Source organism: Zerene cesonia, chromosome 7, assembly GCF_012273895.1.
Source record: "Zerene cesonia ecotype Mississippi chromosome 7, Zerene_cesonia_1.1, whole genome shotgun sequence".
NCBI classification, from domain to species: Eukaryota; Metazoa; Arthropoda; class Insecta; order Lepidoptera; family Pieridae; genus Zerene; species Zerene cesonia.
The window spans coordinates 8,062,787-8,089,469 of record NC_052108.1 but is presented as its reverse complement, the minus strand read 5'-3'; the positions used below and the strand labels follow the sequence as shown (position 1 = coordinate 8,089,469).

The following is a 26,683-nucleotide window of genomic DNA, read 5'->3' as shown; positions in this document are numbered from 1 at the left end:
CAATTACTTTGTACAAAATTAGCTTTTGCTGATAGAAGTTTTTTTTCTAGTTTACGAAATAGACACATAATTTGATGTACGTATTGAAGTAGACTTTTAATGAATAGTTTTTTTTTTTTTTTTTTAATTTTGCTTATTGAAGAGTAATGTAAATTAATTCGGAATAAAGTGGTTCAATACAATTTCAGAGTCTACTTTCGTTTACTTTAAAATATGGTAGCCATTGCATAAAGGGCATCATAGTATTGATTTTATTTTCTTGTTTAAGTTAAGATTTTCTTATTTTTGCGCTGTATAGTCATTTTTATACAATAAATAATAGAATACATACTTAAATGATACATACAATTTCATTTTCTTACTTGCTTTATGCAGAATTTACCCACGGAAATGCTTTTATCCTAAAGATTCTAATCAGAAGATTACAAGAGAATCTCTTGAAGTTATTATATTGCCACCAATACTTGATAAATGTACAAAGTTTGAATTGTATCTGTTCGCTTAAAGTGGGTCAAAATCGAGGTAAAAAGAAGTGAAACAATCATATAGGTGAAGGTCGTCAATCGAGTCAATACGAACAATACAGGTGAAGTTATCAAAAGTGTGTTTAAAAAGCAAGTGCTGCATACATCGCCAAACCTCTTTCTTATAGATAGTTTCACATCAAACCGAACTAGTAACACATACCAAAAGATACCGTATACATATAAACAAAATAAAACTTTTCCACGAACACCATCGGGATGTCACGACCTCCCATCGGCGTTATCGGCCCGATAAGCGATAGGTGACTGCCGTGACATGGGATGCGAACGGGCCGATAATAATTTTTATGACTTCTTATATGATAACACGTCACGAGGTACCGAAATGATTTGGCGCCGGTTGAAGGAGCGTTGGGATGCTTTAATTGAACATTCGACTGGGTGTTATTAATCACATACTAGTAGCTTATAATATTAAGGAATGCCTAGTTCGAATATTTATTTCGCTATGTGGAGCGCGTGTCATGGTAAATAGGATTGGGGTACATCGTTAATGGAGATTAGTTACGAGGACCTTTATGTAAAGTTCTAGAATGATGCTTATATAATGCAAGTGTTGATTATAACCGCGCAGTTGTTTATCGTAGAATTTAGTCAAACATTAATTTACTGATTTAGCGATGCTTAAGACATTGGGAATTATGATATACATAGTAAAATAAAAATAGATGAAAATATAAGCAAGGAAAAGTGTTAAATACCACAAATATTGAATATTAAGCTTCAGTAATTAAGCATAAAAGACCTGTGGATTGTAGTTACCAATCTAGTTTATTCAACACTTCAATCGAGCTATCAGCAGGCGCCGTACCCATCGCATCTGCTGCATCCGATAAAAGCGTGGTGGAACTTGAGTCGGCCAAGTTGCTCGTATTTTTCTTTACCGCTTGGCAAGATACAACTTTTTAATGGAAGCGAACAGATTGGCGTAAGTTTCCGAAGGGGAAGTTCCCACACCCGAACTCGTAGCGTGAAGTTGGGGAAAAATTGTCTTGATAAATGTCCTAAAGGGCGTTTATATGGTTTAATAAAAAGCGCCGCTATTAAGGGCTTTATTTAAGAAGTTTCTGGTGTTCATTATGAGATTTTTATGGATGGCATTGTCGTTGTGTAAATTAGTTATTTTATGTCTTCTCTGTTATTCGAGATAGAGATAATGTTGTCACTTTTATAATGGTTTGTATAAACTTGGTTTTATTTCGTGTTGTTGTCGTGATTTTAACGATATTTGCTTGTTTCTTTATATGATGTACAGGTACATATTTGAAAAGACTACTGCCTATAGACAGACATAATTAAAATAAAAATCACAAATACGATATCTGTTGCCGTTGCTCTTGTTTAAGCGAGACTTTAAAAAGGTTTAAAATAAATAATCTTAATAATCGATTCTTGAATGTGTAAATATGTTTTAATGTTTGCCGAGTTCAATTTATATAAAAAGCATACGAGTGTGCACACGTATCTCTAAATCTTAAACATATAACTACGAATAACCTTCGTTCAGTTTAACCTCTATTTACATGTCTGAAATAAAAAGTAGACCCTTATTATCCCTAGACCCTAGCCTGTCTGGAACATTTAGGCATTCCAGACGGGCTAAGCTTAATCCTAACAGAATACGTCTGGGGTGTATGCTCTAGGACAAATCTCCAGTGAATAGATCTGTTTATATGGACAAGAAATGCTGAGGTGAGGCTTGGAACATTTATGCTTTAATTGGAGTCGTGAATGGCGTAATGTGAAATACTGACGTGTTACTGTTGTGTGTGTCTATTTCATATGGTGAAATATATCTCTGTATAACAGTGTAGGCAATTGAATATTTGAAGTCTTCTGCTTTTCCCTTCTGTATTGGATTTTTGTTTTTTTTTTTTGTATACTTATTTGTGTCACTACGTATCAAAAATGTTTTTTTTTTAATGTATCGTTTTTGCTATTAAAATAATGTCATATTAGTAAATTTGTTGAACCACGTTGTGTTGTGTTACGTTTAGTTTTGTTTTTATCTGATAGTCATGTCAGTTTTTTCCTAACATATTCGATATTATTGAAGTATTCAGACGCGTTAGACGTAGATAAATCGATCCAGATAGGTATCGTCTAGCAATACACATATCGTATATCTCTTAGAAAAAAAATAGAGAAAACAATCTTAGAATTTATTGCGGGCACTCGCGATAGCGAAACTTTCCACCGCGCCATAGATCAAAGATGACAGATGGACCGAAACAAGTGAATCAGAATAATTAATATCCACCTTTCGTGCTCTGTGGCGGGCGGGGGTCACGCAATGTGACTTCCATTCGCCTTTGGCAGAGGTAAACAAACCTCTATGTGTCTAATTCCCTCGTGTCTTGCGCGATATAAAATGGAAGGTTTACGGTAATCGTGATGTTGATAATGCCGCCTTTTTAAATGCAAGGAATTTTTGTGAGCAATTTGAAAATTTTTATTTTTGCAGGTGGGTAAAAGGTTGACTTAGTTGGTCATAGTTTTGTTTGTGGTTGGTTGGACCAGCAACTGAGGCGTTTGTGAGGTTGTAAAGCGTTTGAATGTTTAAGTTGAATTGATATTCTTAAATACAATATTATAAAGTTTTATGAAAATAAATATTGACTTTAAAACTGTTTAAAATACAGTACCAGTTAATACAAGGACTACGAAGATAAACAACAACACAATAAACACCTTTGACACTCGATTTGGTTATATTTCGGCATAACAATTTGGATACTTTATCAATATCAATTTTTTTGAATTAAAAACTTATAAGCGGCCGAGACATTATTAATGAACTAATAGTCCGCCCCGACTTCGCTCGTCGTACCTACAAATAGACTATATCACTCAGGGGTAACGTCCATACATAATAGAAAAAGAAACAAATAAAGAATGAAACTGTATATTATTTTTAGTTTATTAGAATATCGATCAGATGATCTGATCTTTTTATTTCTGTTGTTTACAGAAAATCTGAAAGAATATACTTTACGTAAAGTGAACGTCATGCTTGATACTTGATGTAAATTCAGTTTTAGTGGCCGTCTCTTGTATACCATTGACCTAAGTGAAGTACGCACGTTTATTTTTTTTTTTTTATTGACCTGTTTTGTTTAGATTTTTTTTTTATTTAATTGTGATAAGGTTCGTGTTATATTGGTTTTTTCTATACAAGTTTCTTTATTGACTCATAATTATCATGATTGTTAATTTGATAAAGGTTATTTAAGGGCGTTGGTTTCATTGCAAAGTATTTGAAACGTCATGATCAAAATGGTCTATTTATTTTATGTAGAATTTTCAGGTATTTCACCGATCTCGCCTGTTGTTAAGTGTAGTTGTCGGATATATCAAGTCAGTTTTGAAGCGAAATTTTCAAAATGCTTTACGGGATATTTTGATAACAGAATTCCATAACATTTTTATGATATATCACAAAATATGAACATCCACAAAACTTTAGACACGGTGATTATTATGGATGTAATAGAGAATGAAAGAGCTTCACCTTTATAATGCTAAAACTCGACCAGCATCTTAACATCGCAGCTTTGCCTACTTTAATATATTCGAAGTCTGAGGAGGTAATGCTTAATGTAGTTTTGAATAAAAGTCCTTCTAGTAATTCTGAACCTGTCGGCGCCAAGAGACGTACTTTAATTTAAAGTTAGTGAAATAGAAAATGAAATGAGACATCACGCAGGTGAGGTAGACAGATCTGAGGGCAGGGATGGATTGGAGTTCTATGTAGCCTAGGCGTTAAATGTCTTAAAGTTAATTTAACGACCTAAAAGTGAATTTATTTAATAGTATTTTACAAATTGACTGATTTATATTAGACCCACGCCCGTCAGGCGTCATTCGTCGTTCGGAATTTGTAACCAAATGGTATAATAACTATTTTTATCGTTTTTGCTTCACAACTGACGGGCTTTCATATGCAATTATCAATACACAGACAAATCTTCGAAAACGTCCATTTCCCAAAAGAATATCCCGTAACCCGCCCCCTCCCTTCCTCCTTTGTAAAATAATAATTTCCCATCTAAATTGGATGGGCCTGATTGAGTTTATTAATTTTAAATTGGTGATACACATTTCGTTTTAATCAAGGGACGCGGTGAAATTATTGCAATGTATGTTGTTATACATAAAAAATATTATGGGTACTTGGAATTGAACTGCGTGTTTTTTGTATAGTATTATATGATTCTAGAACTGTGCCGAGTCGTATCTATTTTACGGAAATCCGGCTCTGTACAAAGGGCGAAAGTTAAGAACATTGAACCGAATTCTTAGAAATTCTAGATAGAGTTGGCACGCTCCGTGACCGAAATTAGCGTGGCGAGGGATATGAAATTACGCAGCAATTTTTTTCGTAAATTGTCGAATTTAATTTGTATGCGCGATACGAGTTCGGGGAATTTTTTGAAATTGCAATGTTCACTGGTAGCAATGGGGGAGTGTCGTGAGACTAATTTGCTAAAATTTTCAGAGAATACTCTTTATGCGTTTGTTGAGTACATAATGGTACACGCATATAACGAATGGTAAGGTAGTCTTCAACTGACTTCAAAAAAGGAGGAAGTTATCAATTCGATTACATTTTTTTTTTGGTTTGTTATTTTGAATTTTTGTCTGGGTGAACCAATTTTGATGACTCTTTTTTATTTAAAAGCTAGCGCCTCCCGTGTTGCATTTAAATTTCAGCTAGTTCTGACACTTTGAAGTTGGAAAAATAGTTATAATTAAGTCTTGTCTAAAATTTGTGTTTTATTATCAGCATTCCCAATTTCTATGATAAAGGACCGTTCGGAAGAATGTTTGAAAATAGCTCAACAACAATTTTCTACTTTGTGCCTTATCATGATACTGCATCAAAATTGTGCTTGTCCTTTTACTTATGAAAGATTAGCCGCCAATAATTTACACTCAAAATAAATGGAGTGTTATAATTATTTTCGGGAAACAAATGGTCTAGTTCGTGTGTAGGCGGCTTATCTGTGTAAGCGTTTGTTTTAGTCAATGAAAAATAACACAAGTTTTTAGGTCATATAGAAATTAATCGTAATACTTTTAACTGGCTTATATAGAACGGCTTATAAGTGCGAAACACGGTGATTTCCCGTAGCTCTGTGTGGGCCAGGGGGCAGATGTATTTTATATCCACTCAAGTAATATTTCTGATATTAAAGCCTGAGCCTAAAGCTCTACTAGGTATTAAGCATGAGCGAAATATCTTGAATGAATGAATGGCACGTTTATTAAAAAGACGTCATGAGAGCTATACCACAGGCGAAGCCGGGTCGGACAGCTAGTAAATTACATTATCGTTTATTACTGTTTTAGAATAAATGTTGCGTTTTCTAACTTACTTAATTTTTTTACATAATTAATCTGTAATAAAAAGTAATTTTTTTTTGTAATAAGAGATCACTCTAATGTGATAAGGCCGCCCCATTATATATAATATAACTATATTGTTTATTTCTTTATTTGCATTTTTTATGTATTATATATATATTTTTTATGTATAGATCTATTAATTTGTGAAATTAATAGATCTATACAATAATTCTCCATTCATAAAACACAGCCAGACAACGATGTACACAAACGCTAAAAGTGAAGCGAGTAAATGCGAGCGAAGGTGGAGGGGTCCTTAGCTTCCCGGCGCGCCGCACTGCAAACTGCATTGCAGCATAATCCATTCCCCTGCAACGGATTTATTTTGTAGGCCGTATAATTTGTATGTTATCGTTAGTTTAGGAAGCCATTCGTGTATTGTTCTGCTTTGCGTTTAAGTAGTAGGTAGGGTAAAGTTATTGTATGCTGAATGTTGTTTTAAAATATAAATGTTTTTAAAATCTTTTCCTCTTTCGTCGTTTTTTTATGATTAATTTATTCATTTATTTATTGGTGATCCAACAGCTTTACAAGTTGACTTCATTACAACGATATATTTAATTAAACAAGAACTTAATAAAGGATTATAACATATTTTTCAAATGGGATTATTTATAATGGTAAAAAAATTGCTTAATTATTTATCTTTATTTGATTGGCAAAGTTTATGTCAGTTTGTTATTTTTTTCCTTGACAAGTGATATGTATGTTGATTTTACCCTATAAGCAATCGTTTTACAATTCATAATTTCATGACGATATATAATAATTGTTCGGACCAGAAAATGTAATCCACTAGCCAGTCAAATAACCTATTTCCATCAGTTATACGATAAAACACGATTGTCGTGTATTTTAGTTCCCCGGAGAGTCTACTTAATTTCGCTTGTATTGCGCCATTTCATGTATACTTGAATGTAGACAATGTAGGGAATAGGACAGATTCCACTAGACTTAATTAAATAGTAATATAATAATGGATATTTGAACATAAAAAGTTCACTGTGACGTCGTTTAGGCGTTTCATTCAATTAATAAATTGTTATTCATTGAGCTGAGATTCTGACCAAATTACTCAACATATTGATAAATGTTGTTTTATTTGGGCAGGCAATGATTTTTGTTATATGTCCCTGTTGGTTACTTAATGTGTACTTATAACGAATTTATTTCAATCACTGGTAATACTTTAAATTATTATTTACATTATAAACAAATAAAATATTGTTTGTCCCTTTGTTTCCCTCTTTTTTCACGTCGCAATGGAATCGATGTTATAGTATAATTTTTCTAGCTCGAGAGTGATGCGACTAACACGTGACATTTTCGAACGCGGCGAATCATCTTATTCTCATGGGAATTTACTTTGACCACGCGGGCGAGGCAAATAATTACAATAGTTTCAGTTTGTGTTAGTAATTATCCAATTCATAGTATATCATATTGTTCTGAGGATGACGCAGTAAAGGGCGAAAGGTGAACGAAAATGAATAATGTAGGTATCTATAGTCGAACTTGCGTATCAAATAGAAACATACCAATATACAGGTACATAGTTACCGGCACGCAATCTTTGTACGATTTCTAACAGGTCGATGCACCGAGATTTTTGTCCAGATAACTTTTTGTTTTGCTAATGGTTACACGATATTTTGATATCGTAATAGCTACTTACGGATCGGGCAAAAACGCGGGCCATTTGAATACATTATGTACCTATTTACATATATTTGTTGGGGTATGCAGAGTGCAGAATATATTTTGTGTTTTAGTTTTTCGTATGCGTTTTTAATACATACATGTATATTAATGTTTATTCTGTAGATAAACATTCCAGACTAATAGGTATGTCTAATCTAAATGGATATTATTAAATACATTATCTATAATTTGTATATAATAGTAATGGTCGCTATGCTCTGATAAAGCGGTATTAATAAGTTATCACATGTTAATAAAATTAGTCAAAATAAATCGTCTATATGTACATAAACTTAGATTATTATTTTTACTTACAATAGAAATATGATTTGAACTATTATTTTTTAAGCAGAAGGTGTGGTTCTTTAGGAATGCTCAAAAATTTTGTACTATTTATTATTTTGAAGCCTTCCACAGCAGTCGAATGAATTTCATAAATAATCTTTATAAATGTACATGCTATCGCTTTGTATATTTTACCATATTTATATATCAAATTTACTCCAACACGGATTAATTTTTATACGGGAAAATGCTTTATCCACCGCGGGTAACACCGCAAGGCATATAAAGAGGCATATATGGGCGTATATACGAGACCATACAAATAATGATGTACACCAGTAGTTGAATACGATCTAAGCAATATACCATCACCTTATATAACTGTAATAAACATATATATTATACTTATATATATACCAATGCGATTCAATAATCGTTAATTGATTTGTAAAATTCCATGTTCTCATTTCAGATTGAACGGGTTCATCAGCCGATAGCCGAATGATATCGTGAGTACTGAAATAGTTTGATAATTTTTTTTTTCGCGTTGCTACGCGACCGGGGTTGTAGGTAGCTATGTAGCTGGCTGGTGTGTCAACGGCCGATGTTCGGCTCCTGTTGCTATATTAACATTGTTCGAGAAAGTGTTAGGTGAGATATTATTGGAAAACACGTTATTTAATACGGCCCGTCGCTACTTATTTGCGTCGTTGATCGTTTTGGATATTCTCAGCGCATATTTAAAACTCACAAGCAGTTTGTTTACAAAATGAAATAAATGTTTACATGTATTTCTATCTACGCTTTAAACATCTATGTCATACTAGCTCTCCGTTCGCGGCTTCGTCCGCGCAGTCAAATGAAAGTATAAACAGTCTCAGGATTTTCGGTTGAGTGGTTGAAGAAGACAAAGACTCACGAATAGACAGACAGACAGATAAAAAAATTGTAACATGCGCATTTATCATATTAGTCGAGAAGCAGGGATTATATACATACTAGCTGTAACTCGCGGCGTCACTCCAGATGTATCCGGGAAAAAAGTTAGTTAATGTGCTAATCCAGACTATACCCACAGAAGATCGTCGTAAAATACTGACATGCGACTGTGTTTCGTTCGGTGAGTGGGAGCCGAAGGCACGTCTCCTTTTCCTCACCCACATAAATATATATGTACGTTAATGAAAACAGAATATATAAAGGACAAGACACTCATCAGTAACAGTAGGAATTTATAAAGTTTCGGCGGGACATTGAAATGAATATGTTAGCCCTGCTAGTTCGTAAAAAAGAATCACTTTTTTTAATATTTAAAATACTGTATAATTAACATAAATGAAGCATACTAAAAATCCTCAAAGATTTGTCCCGCATGCTTACAAGTTTACCACGACATATATCATTATTAGTATCGTAAAAAAAAGATTTACTCATGTCAATCTCGACAAGCAACACAATTATTCACGACTTGTGTGTTTCAAAAACAGCCATTTTAGTTCCAACACCCTGAAACAGTATGACGTCACGGCGTTGCATTGGGTGCTTTTTTTTATCGCGTTCGCAATCTGCGATATTATCGTACGATAAATCAGCGTGGGTGCAAATTTGAGCCCTCGCCCGGTATTGTTCTGCGTGATGGATGGCGTGGGGTCACGTGGTCGAGCCGATATGACTTTATTAGAGCTACGTATTGTAGTATTGTGTAAACGTTATTATGAACACAAAACTGTATGTAACTGCTATGTGTGATGTCCCGTAATAATCATAAGTAATATTTTAGGGAGAAAAACGTTTGAGTTTAGTATGCATGTTTGTAAGGAATTCACACAAAAGCTTTTGGGCCGAATTCAGAAATCTTAACGATTAAAAGCTACATCTTTATGATGAATTAATACGACATTGATTTAAATACTTAAAACAGTAAGTAATTGTAAAAATGATTCTAACATATTTATTTTATTTATTCCATCCAAACAAATAAAATGAAACGACACAATAAGATTAACTTATTCCTCACCCACTATGTGACATAGGCAATACATCACGGGTGAACTCGGGACGAACTGCTAGTATTTTTTGACATTATGATGTAAGACCTAATTAGAAGAGAAAGCATACAAGCGCCAAAGGTTGACAAATAAATCTTAAAAAATAGTGTTCGTTCTGAAATCTTCAACTACATATATATGTATGTATAAGATGTTTACTATGTCAACATAGTGTTTTTGGGAATTGATACCTAGGTTCTATGAAGTTAGAAAGAAACAGTGTTAGATGACAATTAGTAAAACACTCATTTGTTTTATTATTTAACCCGACGTGTCCAACAAACAACTGCTAGTGTGGTCATATACCTAACATACTCTCTTATATCTATCATACCTTGGCAGTGGTATAAATCGCGTGTATATTACAAAATTCCACTCAAAAATTAACAGATTGAAATGAACATGTGTCTTGCGTTATACGTACATACATAAACGAGCTAACCCGCGGACACCGGCTAGTGTTAAATTCCACAGCGAAACAATGCGCCAGTACGCTCGGCGATAAATTAAATTTCCCCCTCACGGCCGGGCTTAAGTTATAACGAAGATTAACTCATTGCACACTTTATGTTACGACTGTACCTGTCTCTGCAATGACGAGAGAAACCTCCATTATTAATAAACAATAATTGCGAGGAAACATAACTTGTCTGTAGCGCTGTAAATAATAACAACCGTAATAAAGTGCGTTGGAATCTCGAATATGCAGTTTATCGTGGGTATATTTATATGTGTTGATCTAGATATCTATACATCTGTACGTATAGTAATTAAAAACGTCTCCCCGTGACCACGCTCGCTGTAAAGTGTTCGAAACGTCGAGTTAATAATATAATGAATAAATCGCGTTTAAAATCAATTAAAAATTTTTTAATTTCTAAATTTATAACACTCGCGTGAAATCAAACACAAGAAAATACTATCTGTACTTATTTAAATAAGATGATGGAAATATATTGTGTTTGTGGAGCTGGGTACGCTTCGGCACGCATTGGGCCAGCTCGCACCGGGGAAGGTACCACACTCACTCAGAAGACCGATGTGAAATAGTAGCAAGAGAATTTTATGGTTATTCAGATTTACTTGATTATATTGAAGTATTACTACGCATATTTTTAATTACCTTTATAAAAACTATGCTGAAACTGGTTACGATTCTTGAGCATGGTTAATATCTGATTGATAGATATGTTAAATGTTTAAAGTTTATAAGTATTTATTAATTTACTGTTCGAAAGTAAACTAGTTTAATAGAGCGCGAAAAGATGAATTTGTGCTTAAAATTCGAAAGTATGATTAGTTTATGAAGGTTTAAGCCATACATATAAGCAATTTGTATGAAATCATCTTTTCGATGTTTCAGTTTTATTATTGTTTGATCATTTCTCAAAATTTTATAACATCGCATGAGACTTGTCAACGGATTTTAAAATTAGAATAATTAAGTGCTAGATATTATTTATCCATTTAATATCTTAGTTGACGAACAAATAATTTAAATAATGATTTTTGAATCAAAAGCTTCTTATTTCCAAGAATTACGTAATAGTTTTTTTTTATTATAAATTATTTATTTTATAAACGTTTTTATCACATATCATACTTAAAATTTCATTTATATTGGAATTCGTCTTATTTGTGTTATTAATATTGTGTAACTCTGAGCAATCTGCATTGAATAAATAAATTAGTAATATATTTTAAAATTTAATTTCATTAAATATATTAGCATTTTATAATAAGGATATTTTGTGTGTTTTATTTTTGGTATAAGAATTTAAGACTCTATAATTATATACATATTTATAATAAAGACATTTTTGGTTTTTTAACATGCCCAAATATTTCATTTATCCTGAGGCACTTGCGGTGGGTAAATTTCTTTCACTTTTCTCGCGGACCAACCTAGGCTGAGCCGGTGCGTGTGATTAGTTGATAATATAATGATATAAACGTAGGTCAATGTCGTATTAGGTTTAAATCGAAAACATATGAAAAGGGATGGGTTTTTGTAACGTTTCACTTTTTTATGTCACAGTTGTTGATTGTTGGTTCGCCTGATAGTAAACGGTCACCACCGCCCATGAACATTCGCAGAGGTAGTGCCTCTGCAGATGCGCTGTCCGCTTTTAAAGGGTAAGGGAAAAAAGAAAAGGATTGACGGTTGGAAAGAAGGAATGGACTGGGACGGTTGAGGAAAATGAAACGGGCCTCTTCTAAAAGTACTCGACCGATTATAAAAAATATTTTGCCACTTTTACCGCGGCAGTTGTACATATTTATATTATATTTGCAATGATGCGTCACTCTAACATGTAGTAATTCTATTTAGAGTTATCGTATGCTTGTAATGTATGCTCTTTTACCCGAGCTGTGTACAGTAAAACAGTCGTAACATTCTTGCCCGCTATTGTTGTCGAAATGACTCTGTACTGACGTTGGCTCCGTGTGTACGGACTGCAGACAGCTGCGTAGGATCTATTTATCTTTATCACAAATATTTTAGATTTACCGAGAATTTAATTCGGAGCTACGCGGTGGGCAAAGAATGTTGGTAATAACTAATGTGTAGGTACTGTGCTTTTTTTTCTCTGGTTCGTTAAAAATTACATTTCGCACGCATAAAGCCTGGTCGTCGAGATCACTGTGTTTATTTTGTTGACCGACGATCCCGAAAACAAAGGTTCGCAATTCGACTGTTTTTTTTTTATTACTTTATTTTGTTACTCGATAACTCTGTGGGTTTTTAACCGATTGGTGTCATTCTATTTATGTTTCATAGGAAACTGCTGTCATTTAGTCCCATTTTAGAATCTGGTGTGTTTTCTCCTCCCAGCGACTTTGGTGACCTTTTTTTTGTAGTAAAGGATTATTTCATGTACCTACAATTGTTTTGTAGTATACAATGAAACAAACAGATTTACCCAGATTTGTTGTTTGTTTATTGTGATTGTAGTTAGTTGTGAATGACGTGAAATGGTTGTCACGTGTTAGATTAGATGTTTATTAATAGATTGTGTACGGTTTTACACGTTTTAATTATCTCAACAGTCACTGTAATTAAAGGGAAAGGTGACGTATGCACCTACTGAGAATGTTTATAACTAGTAAGTGAGCTAAAATAGATTAGATACCTATTCGACTTACATAGCGTTTATTAAATTAACGTAGGTATCGATATGTTTGATTAGATCAGGTTGTCCATGGAAAATGTTATGATCTCATTGCATTTTGTTGTGCTATTCATAGATTTGTAATTTACTTTAACTTTGCCTGTTGATTTTGGGTTATGGTAATTTGGTAAAATATTGGTATTGAAAAATTTGACACTGTAGTTTTTTAACCGACTTAAAAAAGGGAAGAAGATCATCAAATCTATTGTATTGTTTTGTTTGATATTTACTCCTAACTTTTTACTCGATGAAACGATTTTGATGATCCTAATTTAAGGCCTAATTCAAAACTGTTTATGTTCCTAGGTCCTTTTGAATTTTGTCTGTTTGTGATAATTTCACGGTGGTTTCATTTCGTTGTTTAAAAAAATATATTTGAAAATCAATTTCAATAAACAACACACTAAGATACTAGATATTATATGATAATAATATTTTAATTGAATGCTACAAAGCTTCGTCTGACCGTACCCAATGCAATTCCGAGACTAGTGTACTCAGCTGATCGTTTATCTCGTATATTAGTAGCACTTAAATACACATTTGACTATATCCTTCTAGAATATTCATTTAAAACATTATATGAATAATTAATGAGTATATTTTTATTGTGTGTAGACTGTAGACATCCTGTCAGACTGCGTTCGAATGTATTATTTGAAAAGAAATGGCGGATAATCGAGCGGTTTTATTATTAGCTACTTCATTTTAATTTTTATTCGAAAACTCCAAATACCGAAGATTTTATTTAAATTAAATACGTTTTTCGATTTTGCTAGCCATCAAACCAACAATAAGTTGTTTTTATTTCAATCTGTTTTTATTCAGCATTTTTGAAGCATCATAAATACATAAAATGCTTCTTGTAGTTAGTACATAGTTACATAAATATAATTTGACGGGTTAAAAGAATTACACAATATTGTATATAATTAGGATGTCAATAAAAACGTGCGTTTATTAAAGTGAGGTAATATTATATTTATATTTTAACTAGAGCGACGTGACGGAAACACTAAAATCTATGTAATGTGTGGAAGTATTAATTATTTATATAAAAAAGAATATACGTGCATCAATGTATATATCCCTACTAATGTTATAATGGAAAATTAAATAAAATAATTTCCTTACGTACTCTTTACAATCTGTACAAGAGCAAACGAGACAGTTTAGTTGTTCCATCAACAAAGTCCGTTTCATAGCTTTTTAAACTGCCTCTGTTTATTAATTATGGTTTACCAAGTAGCATTTTGCATTGTTATTATTCTATACATTGCATTCTAATAGAAAGCGTTCAAAACCAAACGATATACTCCATTCCGTCTATGAAGTAAACCCTAGCGTATCGTCTTACACGTTGGTCTACGGAACCCATATATGAGATCCGCATTCACGTATAGAGTTTCATAGAAACAACCAACTAGGGAAAAACGTTTGACAAGAATAGACTTCAAACGGTGCCCGTCATAGCTGCGTCATATCAGCCCGCGTGATATATGGTGCTCGTTAATGTTATAACTTTAGATATGTGAATGTTTTGTATGAACGCATGGCCGTGGTGTCGTTGGTTATGTATGAAACATGTCGCGACTTTTTTTTAGGTATATTGTATTGTATTATTGTGAAGGTCCGACGGGCAAAAGCATGTATTTCTATAGCTTATACATTTTGCTGATGCCTATATTATTGTAGAATTTCATCCAATTCCGTTTAACAGTTTTTGCATAAAATAGTAACAAACATATATCCATCCTAACAAATTTAGCTTTTCTATTAGGTATTGCGATTAGGACTCTAGATAACTATTATAAAGATGTAAACTTTCTAACTTGTATGTGTGTGTGTGTGTGTGTGTGTGTGTGTGTGTGTGTGTGTGTGTGAGTGTGCTCGTGTGTGTGTATGTGTGTACGTAATCCTAGGAAGTTTTTTTTAAATGCAAAAGGAAAACGCTTGACCACTTCCACCAAGTGTATAATAGTCTCAGATTATATAATCTACTGTAACATAAACAAGTTCTCATCCTACTAGCCATTTTTGCAATGAAGTAGAATATATCCCTCTCTAAGTTTCTAACTAATTATATTTATACTCAAATTCATCCAAAACCATCGAGCGGTTCTGACTCGTAGACGAAATATCAGACAGTGTTTGTGACGTTTGCATGGATGCATAATTTTGATGAAAATCAGATTAAGACTTAATTGTTCATTCTTCACGAGGTTTGTTGAAAAAAAAATTCCAAGTTTTCGCAAAAACAAAGCTCAATTTGAAAGAATGAAGCAAATATGCAAATGCTGGATGTTAATTCGGCAGAGGTGGCTGCTGAAGAGTGGTGAGCTGTTAACTGAGTCTAAGTACTTGGGTGGATGCATAGTGTCCCACCCAAAAACGGGGGAGGGGTCTCAACTTATGTGTAAGGTTTTATGCTGTAAATTCATAATAGAAATAAATCAATTGCGTACAATACACACTGAAATTAATGTATTATAAAATGTGTACTTTATACGTATGACGTAGAATAGATAGGTATTTTTTTTGGACCATATTTGAACATGACTTACATTATTGCTTTAAGACGTTCATTATATACTTATTTTTCAATATTTGAAAAAATAATAAAGTGTAAAACTTTTACGAATAGTCAAATCTAATAAAAAAAACACACAAAGGAAGTGTAATTGAAACTTAACACTCGTTTACAATCGAAATTACCGAAATTGTGTATAATTAAAAGGCGTCATTCAAAAATAAATTTAACAAGCAACGAATTATACGAAATTGCTGGGTGGACGTTATGAACAGGGTTTTATTTTTAATATAAATCAATTTTCCACCCTATCGCAATAACAATAAGGACTATAAAGACGAAATGGTCGGTTAAGTTCGGAAGCTTCATGACAGGTCTTCTATTTATACACAACAAGCGTAATAGAACTCTAACACAATGCATTTAGGTGCTGTTTCCATCGTTATGATTTAATCTATAAGCGCACGTGCCCACTGGTAATATTTAGGTAACCCGACGTTTTAAGTAGTAGTTCCGATTGCAAAGAGTAATTTTATTTCGAAATTGATTACGGAGAAGGGAACGTAGATTGTTTTCTTTTCGATAATGAGCCTCGTACTTTGTCAATCTGATCGTAATCCACTGGCATAATGGCGGGTTATTTAATGATAATTATTGTTATGAAATTAGCGTTTGTCTCGTTTCAAGTTTGTGTAATTATGAATTTCAATTTTTTGTTGTTATTTTAAATTTGTTTCCGTATTATCTTGTCTTTTGTTATTCGATGTGCATTGTGAGATTAGAAAACTACAGCAGTAGAGAAACTGTTGCTTAATAGATTTTTTTCTACACATAATCCTTTTTTATATATTTTAATTTATTTTAGAAAAAAATATAAGTACAATATGCTGATGTTTAGTGAATGCTGATATATCGATTGCAATACATGCTAGACTGTACCTATAGAATCAAGCTTTTGTGTGCCACGTATTGCTGGGTGCTGTACCGAGCAAACTTGTTATGTTTAAACAAAGATGCGAAATAATATAGAACCCATCAACGTCAACCGACCCCATTTACTAAGTGCAAAGTTTCCGAGTCTTACACCCTCACTTTAGCGTTATACATATAGATCCATCACAAGTCATAACACCCATCAATCCCATACACTATAATAATATTATAATAATTCGTAATGAAGGTCAAAACTAATGATTGTCGGGGCACCTGCTTCGTCGCGTGATGTGTTCTACAATCGACTAGATCTCATTAAACCAGGAAGCGATGGAAAGGCCACAAAAAGTTAAAATGGGCGGGTATTAAAAAGACATAAGGCTGTAGATTAACAAAATGTTTAACTCATTATAGTACGGCCACGATTTACGGCGGGGTCGCGATCACCTGTCGGTCAGGCGTCCGAAGACGCTGATGAAACGGGGGTTCCTTGGACTTAATTTATGAGGATGGATTTTTTTGGTTTACATTGATAAATTTATGTCGCCCTCCCTTGAGATTGTTAACATATTGACGAGGTTAAACGATCTGTGTAAATTTTTTATTGTTTGTAAAAACTGTTATAGCTTAATAATAAGACTACATTGCAGTAATTTACTTATTAAAGCTAACTAATAATACGGTGAAGAATTTAAGGAAGAAAAAACGAAATTAAAACTGACTTTTTTTTAAATTATAATTGACTGATACGAAAATAATATCTCTATAATATGTCGTTTATACGCTAAAAATATATAGCATTGTGATATGAAAGTTACTCAAAGCACGTATTAAAGAACATAATACAGAAACCTGTCAACTATTTTGGTCCACGTTCACAAAAAAAGTGCCCCGAAATAATTTCGCAATTCCCATAAGAGTGTAAAAAATTGAGGTGACGCGGTGAAACGTACGCGCCGCTACGTTTCCGCGGCACATGCCCATTTATGCAATAATTAATAAATAAGTCTTGTTTCCATAATAGCAAAAGTTGTAGTTTTGGCGGTGAGCCAGACCGTGTCCGCGATATAATTACGCTCGAGGCGCGTTTAATGAACTGCTGGCGGGCGCTCTCGTATTGTTAACGTCTACACGTTAATTCCTTCGATAATAGTCTGTCTGTATGAGATTGTATGGGTGGATCTTTACAATTGAAATAGTTGGCTTTTCCTTCAGTTCATGTCCTATGTTTGAACCGAGCATTCAAACGTCGCCGAATTGATCGACAGCTTGCAAAGTAACTCTTGCAATCTCAGATTGCTCTTATTCGGAAAACAATTTAATTTATCCTTTACCACGTAGTCATCGTTCTAAAATATTTCTTACGTATTTACTCAGAATTTTAAAACTACTTTTGAAGAAATAATTCTTCGATGCTCTCTTTTTACATCAAAACAGTTGATTGGGATACGTTTCACTCCTCACCAGTCTTATACTTTGAACGGTATAATCAATTCTAATAGAACTTGTCACAAATTTCCTTATGATGAGGGTCTAAAACACAAAGGCGAACTAAGATTTAATTTTCCAAAGCTTGGTGGTGTCTTAGACCGCATGTTATGTTCATGCAATTAATACTGGTTAATATAATATACTTACAATACTTTCAATATGAGAACAAACTTTAAGTAAGACGTTGCATTCAGTAGAAAGGTACGTAAAAATAATATCATGTACCTATACCTAAAAGTACATATATTACTTGCACCTTACTCTGGGTTTGCGTGCCGCGAAATAGAATAATATTATGTATTTGTATACATAATATTATTTTCACTGAATGATGCCTTCTGGGTTGATTAAAAACAATAATGAAATAAGTATATGCTCTGCAATACATAATTAAATTAATGAAGGTCTCACATAATTGATATTCCGATGATAAGAATAAGTATAATGGGAATTCCTTACATTTTATATAAAGTTTATGGTCCCTCTAAAATGATTTTTATCAAACACCCATAAATCAAGAGACTCCTTTATTTTGGCAAATTATCGGGGGCCAATTAACGTTTAATAACCAGATCCTAATTGAATTTAAAATTTTAACGTATAAATACTCGAATGTGCAATGAATCGATAAATCTTGGTCCCTTCCGAGATAAGAATGTAAACAGGGATATTTTTTGCGTTGAGCCGAACCTTCAATTAAGGAATACTGCCACTTACAAAATGATTTGTTGGCCGGCCGAGACAGGTGATGGTAATTATATGGAGATATGGAACAATGCGACCTTTGCTCTTCGGGCTATTTGCACCTTTAGCACCAGCTGCGTGCAAAGGAAGTGTCATAAATGACGCTTCGGCTGTTTGTTTTACAATGGCATCTAAACAATTGTCCACGGTTTAAGAATAGATAAGATAGCCACCCATTCAGGCTTAGTTTTCTAAAGGTTCCGTACGTACAATAGGTGGTATTGTTCTCCAGCTTTTGAGGGTAGTTGGAGGCTCGTTCCCGGTAAGAGGATTCGTTTTTGTTGTGATGAATAATTTTTGTTATTGTAGGACAATGACAGATGCCGACAAAGCGAACCGTTTTGTTGGCTGCGCTGGTTTGGTATTTACGTGTTACTATGGAAATGTTGGTAGAAAGTTAGTGGTCGAATAAATCACAATACACCTAAGTGGAATCTTTTTGATAACCTTGTCTAGTCGTCATATTGGTTTCTCTTGGAGTGTGTTAAATTGTATAGAGAATAAAAAACTTTGGTGTATAAGAAGGTACTGGCCTAAGGCCTGAGCGAGTATTTTATTGAGACTTGCACCTGTTACTTCTTAACTATTCTTGTTTGTGCGATCGCAATTACCTTCGACTAAATAAGGTTTTCTTACGCTCATTGGAGAAACTTGATGAGCTTACATACACATGAAATAAACTGATCATCCATCGTCTCTAAATCAAAATAAACAAAATGCTATCGAAGCGAAACTTCTAGCTTTTAAAAAAGGTTTACACAGTCCCATAACAAAAACCTGATAACCTTATATTATCGCTAAAAGCAAATCAGCATCGATCATATACACACGAATCAGATAAGTCTCGTCGGAGAGCTGGGAAAAAAAAAATGTTATCAAATTGTTAAATTCTCCAACAATATCGGTGCATCGGCTCGTGAAACCGTTTGGCGGGTTCTTGGGTTTATGGCTTTTTTCATTCACTCGTATTCTAAGAATGGCGGCGGCTTTTTGGCGCCTCGGAATGAACCTTTTTGCAGTCACTTTTTGTTGCACTCCGCGAGTTTGGCGCGAACCGTGTTTGTGTTTACATCGCGTTCCTGGCGTTGATTTTTATGTATGATATAATGATGTTATAAAATGTCGACATAAAAAGGTAATTTATCATTCACATCAAAGTTTGGGATGGATTTTTTTTTAATTACGCAGGTGACTGACCTAACTGCATTATTTTCAAGTGAAGTTTTTAAAAGTTGATAGTGCATTAGCTACTTAATTATTTTCTTTTCGGCGACTTGTTTAACTTGAATTTATGTTTTAAGGAATGAACCTTTATTTGAATAATCAAGTACTATCTTGAAGGTTTCATTAATTAAAGTCCTAATTTCATAAATTCCACACATCTTCTACACAATTTGGACTTAACGAAGCAACAACGCATTAAGCGAGATACGTTATTGACGATGAAATAATTGTCAGAGTGGAGATTGAACGATTTCATACAACCTGTGCACTCGGCATCATTTGTTCAAGTCAATTGTCTTCATTAACGCGAGGCAACGAGGGATTTTGAAATTGCCGAGTCTTCGAGTGTGAGATAATTATTGGAGATAAAAAAACGTTAACGCACAGGCTGGAGACGGCGCGTTTTTGAGGACAATTTTTTTTTTTATCATTGATCGCGGCGCTGTATACGTAATGGCTCGATGTTCGGTTAACTGTAGTTGTAATTATGGATGTTAACTAACATATAGACATGAATAAGATAGAAGATAGAGTAACTTTGTATGTATAAGGTATATTAACGTCATTTGAATGTATAGAATATGTGCTATTTGCTTGAAAACAATTCTTTTGTATGAATGAGCAGTTCGCTGCATCTTTTTATAAGAGTTTAATCTTAAATGTGTTTATTTTTAACTGCACACACTTAATATAACTGTTACACAACACGAGAAAGCCATTTAACTCAAAACGAGACAAATAGCCTCCGGGGATTCTACATGGTGTCGATTTTAGCGGTTAGTCCCTTAATTATTTCTTGGAAGGAAAACTTGAAGGCTTACAGTTAACATGTATTTATAAAGTTTTTGAAATGGTTAGTATTTTGTTGTGGTTGTTTAAGACCAAATAAAAACCTATCTCCTTCTTATTATTTCCTTCTTTTGATATTAATTGTGAATCACGAGCGTGTTAAAATTATTTAATTAAGTATCGGACATTTTAATTAAGTAATAAATTGTTCTACAGCGTTGGTGAGTCTCAATTAAGTAACTATTTTTCTTTAAAGTGCCCCCTAGATAAGTTCAAAGATGTATAACGTCACGCGACTGGGTGCGTCAAATATAACGGCTTATTATAGATAAGTTTCTGATAATTATTTTGATGGATCTTCTACATCTGTGAAGAGAGTTCGGAAATAATTCGTTCGAGTCGTGGTGACAGATTTATGAGTTTTATTCGTGACACGAAATGAATTGTGAAGATAACTGGATTGTGTTTATTTTTTTGTTTTTGTTTTGACTGGAGAATTGATTTGACACCAATTTGTTTGAATGAGTTTATAAATGTAATGTATATATGTTTGGCTATTGGTAGTTGTATTGTTGTTCCGATTTTAATAAGATATATTATGCATTGAAGCTTTTGGTTAAAACTTGATGGTTTTTACAAAATATAATCTATCTAAATTATCTTTCAGGGAGTAGTTATTACTATGATAACCTCTACAACTTGATAACAATAAAAAAATGTTTTTCAACTGGTTTAAAAAGCACATTTCAAATAATAATTCACCTTTTAGGCTGAATTAACATAAAGCACGTCCTAACAAATGAGTCGTACAAAGGTTCAGGATTCATTGAAACCTGGGCGTCATTGTGTTGACCTCTAGCAGTTCGGATGAAAGGCGCCGCGGTACCTCCTTTGATTAACTCAATTCGTATTTCGAACGCTGGATTTATGTAACTGGACGGGCTAGCGAGAGGTCAGATATCTGGGAGGTTGTCTGGATGTTGTGAAGTACTTACTTTGATTGTGCAGTTAGTTACTAGGAAGTTTTGTTATCTACACATTAATTGTTTCGGATATTTTGTTTTGAAATGAAACATGCGCTATGGTGTTTATGATGAAAAAATCTTTGTGCAGGGTTTATTTAATTTTATTGATATTATCTTGCTTGTGTCTGCTACCTACTTTGGTTATATGTACATTTGTTATTGAATTTCATCGTTTCAGTCCAATTTGTTGCTTTTTCTCTGTTTGGTCTGTATTGAAATATTTATAACACAGCACCTCCAGTGCTCTATATCAAGGTGGCTGGGATTTTATTCCCTGTCAGAGGCAGGCCGATGTCACCTTGACCCCGCCGAGACGAACGCGCAGACGGCAAACGACCGGCCTTCACATCAAGACCTATTCGTATTGAAATGTGAGATTGGGTAGTCTAGGCCCGAGATGTATGCTATTTCGGTTAAGAATTTGGGTTGTGTGCATATTCCATTGTTGTTTGCTGCTGGTAGGGTTCCTAGAAGATGACTGTCAAAGAAGAAAGATGATTGCAAAAGAAGTGTCAGTGATAGGTTGATTGTTGTGTACGATCCTTAATTTATTTTTCTTCAGTCGGTACCAATGTATGTTGTTATGAATAACAGTATGCGATGTTATGTAACGAAAGGGTAGATTGAGGCGGCTAACTAAGCTAAATTGTCCATTATGACCACACTGTTAGATTAGCGTGGCTATTGTGAGTATATGTAGATACTGCATTGACGACTTAGGATTTTCGAAGTTATAATTTATACTTTGTACTGTTATTGTTGTCGATGAATCTGCATTTTAGAGGTTTAATTTTTTCTTAATTCATTTAAAACTTCAGATGTTATGAAAGTGTTTGTACGCTTTAATGTGAAATTGGGATGTGTTTTTTTATATGTGGTTTTTCGGATATATTTGCGTGTTAAAGGGTGCTGATTATTTCACAAATTTAAACCACAGTAATGATTTAAGGTACAAGTGTGAGGGTTTTTTTTCTTTGTTTTGAGTAATATTGAGAAGCAAGTCATACTTTATATTTAGAATAGTTAATAGATGTTTCTGTAAACTGTAAATATATTTTTTAATTAATTTACTAAAATAATGATATTAATTTATGATATAGAGTTGTGTCTTTTAATAGCTGCTTGATTTATTCATAAACCTAACAAGCGTTACAGCTGTTTGAAAGTTGAAAGACGCAATAACTTTACCAAAACGGCTTTTTCGTTAAAACTGTATAAGATAAAGAGAACAGGAGACAGCTGTATTCTTATCTATTTTGGTTTAGTATGAATGTTGATTAATGGTGTGACTATAAGCAACGACGCCGCGGGCGAAGCTCTTCGGACGCGAGATCTTCATTAAGGCCCCGTACTCTGACGTAACGTTTCCCAGTTTTCGGGCGAGTGTCGCGTCATATTGCGGCATTCGCGTTGGATGTGCTACAGAAATATCTGGGCGTTTAACCCGGCCATGGGTTACACCGGAGGGTAATGAGAACAATAGTGAATCTTTATGAAATTGTGTGTTTAAATGATACAATTGTATTCGTAGAAACTTAAGTCTGTGTTAGGTATAACTGAAAATATGTGTGTTATGGTTTTAATGTTAGCGTGGTCGGCTGTGCCGTGTAAGGTGGTGTTATGTTGGTTTGTGTTTTGACCGATGGTTATTTTTGTTAGTAAAATCTGAAATTAGTCTTCTTTACCATTGTAGCAGTGTTCTTAATCTGTGACTTATATTAGCATGGTAAAGGTGAGAGTGCGTGTTTTGTTTGTTTAGTTGTATGAGCACAATGCTTTTTTTTTGAAATATGGTCAGGTATATAGACTAAATATTGTCTTCAGATAGCTATAATCTTAATGTATATAAATCGCTATGGTGACTGACTGACTGATCTATCATCGTGCCGTCCAAACTACTGCACCAATCGGGCTGAAATTTGGTATTCAGATAGCACCATGATGTAGATACCTATCTGCTTAAAAAAAATATTTTATTAATTCTACCCGCAAGGAGATAAAAGTTTCTACCCAGAAAATTTCTTTGGCAACCGGGCGACGCTGCTGGTAACAGCTAGTTAAGTTAAGACAAACTTGGCGCTGTGAATGCTCTGAACTGAATAACACTCAACAGCTTTTTATATGTAAAACTTTATAAAGGTTGAATAGCGCAAAGATTTCTTATTTCCATTTCTCAACAGATTACCTCATAGATTAGTATGCTGTTTAATTAACAAAACTTTTTGTATTTTTCTATAATTTTAACTATAAATCATTTTGTTTATACGCTCCGGTAGCAGCTAATAATTGTAATTAAGTTGCTATTCTATTGAAAAGTCAGTAAGAAAGTTAACAGATTTCTTGCCGCGTTTTACATTGTGTTGTAGTTTTTTTTTCGATAATTTGGCGCAATTACATGGCGGTGATTACGAAGGGGTTCGTTGGAACAATATCATTTTAAGACAATAACAGTTGCCGTATACAAAACAATAAGAATTATTAATTATTTTTATATTCTTTCAGAATTTAGTATTGATTGATTCAGTTAGACATTGCGTATCTAAAAGTTATTTTTTTTATTTTTTAATTCTTATCATTACTGTTCCCGGTTAAAACGTGAGTTTTAACATGTTATTTAAATCAATTTGTGTCGCAAACCAGTGTAATATTATATATGGACTGTTATATTTGTATATAAATGTGTACCTTATAACTGAATATAGGTCTCGAAAGTAATATGTATTAGATGTGCGGCATCTCTCGCATAATTAAAGGACAACTCGATAAAACTTATCCTATGTCATTTCTCAGGTCTCAAACTTTGCTTCGGCGGTTTAGGTGTAACGTTACTAACAGACAGAGTTACTTTCGCATTTATAAATATCAGTAGGGATATGAGATGTGGTGCGTACGGTGTGACAGGCGGTCAGTGGGCGAGCGGCGTCCATTGCCCGACTCTTTGTCCCGGCAAGTCTATATCGGGGAGCGTTCCCGGGTTAAATTCGTGTTTCCTCTTGCGTAACCGAGACAATTGTTGCTGCTGGAAGTTGAATGACACGAGCTGGCACACATCGTATTGACATTAGCGAAGCGGGTTTGATGTTCGGGGTGGGAGGGGTTGGGTGGGGTTAAACTCTAACTCAAACTTTTGAGTTAACAATTACTCACTAAGCAATCTCTCAAGTATTTAATCATTCGTCAAGACTTATGGAAGCGTTTTTCAATCGTCATAATGATTTTTTACAGAAATGGTCATCGTCTTTTTTTCAAAATCTTTGAGTATTAGTTATATAAACTTATTCCGTTTCCTAATATGAAAACATAAATACACAAAAAATATAGAATAATTTCTTTTCAATACCCATCGAGCGTTCGTTGCTGACTGTACAAGCAATCTTTCGATTTCATTATACTTAATAAAGTTAATTATGTGTTGCTGGCGGGTAATTCGAAATGGTATTTTTGTATCGCAGATTAAACTTTAGCGGGCAGTGATTGAACGATAAGCCGCCCCGCCGGCTCGCTATCAGTCACTGGCCGGCGATTAGTTAACTGGCTGTGTTTAAATGTTTACACGGCCGTTGTACATTTGGTGACGAAGCATATTTTAATGTGATTTAAAGTACGAGATTCGGCGGTTTGCGTGTTTCATACTACAGAGTTTCTTGCCGGCTCTTCACTGTTGAGAATGCTTTCTGAAGCGCTGGTAAATGTTAAATCTGTTGATGACGATTCAAAAGTGTTTCTTTAAGAAGTCTGATTGAATAAATGAATGTTTGAGTTTGAGTTGGAGTTTGTTGTTTCCGTTGCTTTACCCAGTATATAGTCAATTTGGAAATGTTTGTTTTTTAATTTAAATTGAAATAACGTATGGTGAAATTGCGCTTGCAATACGAGGAGAGATTTAAAAGGAATACTTATTTATATGTCATATCTGTGTCTATTACTATAGCTTATGTAACATTGTATCAAATTTATGAATAACTAGCAGTTCGCCCCAGCTTCTACTCTACTAATGATTCTCATTAAATATCTACCGAGCAGAGACACGTGCTGCATACATTGCAACGCTGGCTCCGTTAGCACGCAAGGCGCCACGCATCCCATACTGGGCGTCTACTGGACCATTCGCGAGGGTCAGCTGCTTGCTCTAATTGGAGTTGTTTGTTATGCTTATTGGTTTCTTGTGGACATTCCACGGCGAGGGAGAATGGGCCGATGCGATACGCGGTGTTGTTTCGTTCTGTGTTTGTTTACGTGGCTAACGGACAGATCATTGTTTTGTGTGGTATAAAACAAACTCGCTTTCTCCGTCTGTTCCTATGTAGGATGCTTAATTTTTAAAACTACGCAACATTTTGATAGGGTTTGTTGTAATAAATAGTTAGAGTGATTCAAAAGTAATGTTTATATGTATAATAACATTTATTAAACTACTTCTAATTTAACGCGTGTGAAGCCGCGGGCAAAAGCTAGTTATATATATAAAAAAGCTTCATGTTAAGATGTGTTACATAGTTTTACAATAAAGTAAACATACATACTGACTTGATACTGAGGGCGATTATTTAAACTAAAGTTATATAAGAGGAAATATTTGTTAATTTGTATTTTTGTCATGTTTTCACGAAAACTTACTAAGACTAGGGCTAAATTCGTAAATTCTTTCACCAAAAGATTTTAAAAATGTTAGTATGATGAAATATGTCTTGTCCAACTTAATATTTACATCAGATCATCATCATCAACCCATGCATGTACACCACTGCAAGGACGCAGGGCTGCTATGAGGGTTCAGGCCATAATC

The 26,683-nt window shown here is 34.0% G+C and overlaps 1 long non-coding RNA gene across 1 annotated transcript in view; it reads left to right on the top strand.

The window, feature by feature from the left end:
- LOC119828281 overlaps positions 1-26,683 on the top strand; it is a 119,620-nt gene that overhangs the window by 49,884 nt on the left and 43,053 nt on the right. Inside the window, exon 3 of the long non-coding RNA XR_005287761.1 lies at positions 8,413-8,449. This is a non-coding gene — a long non-coding RNA (uncharacterized LOC119828281). The remainder of the gene's footprint in view (positions 1-8,412; positions 8,450-26,683) is intronic.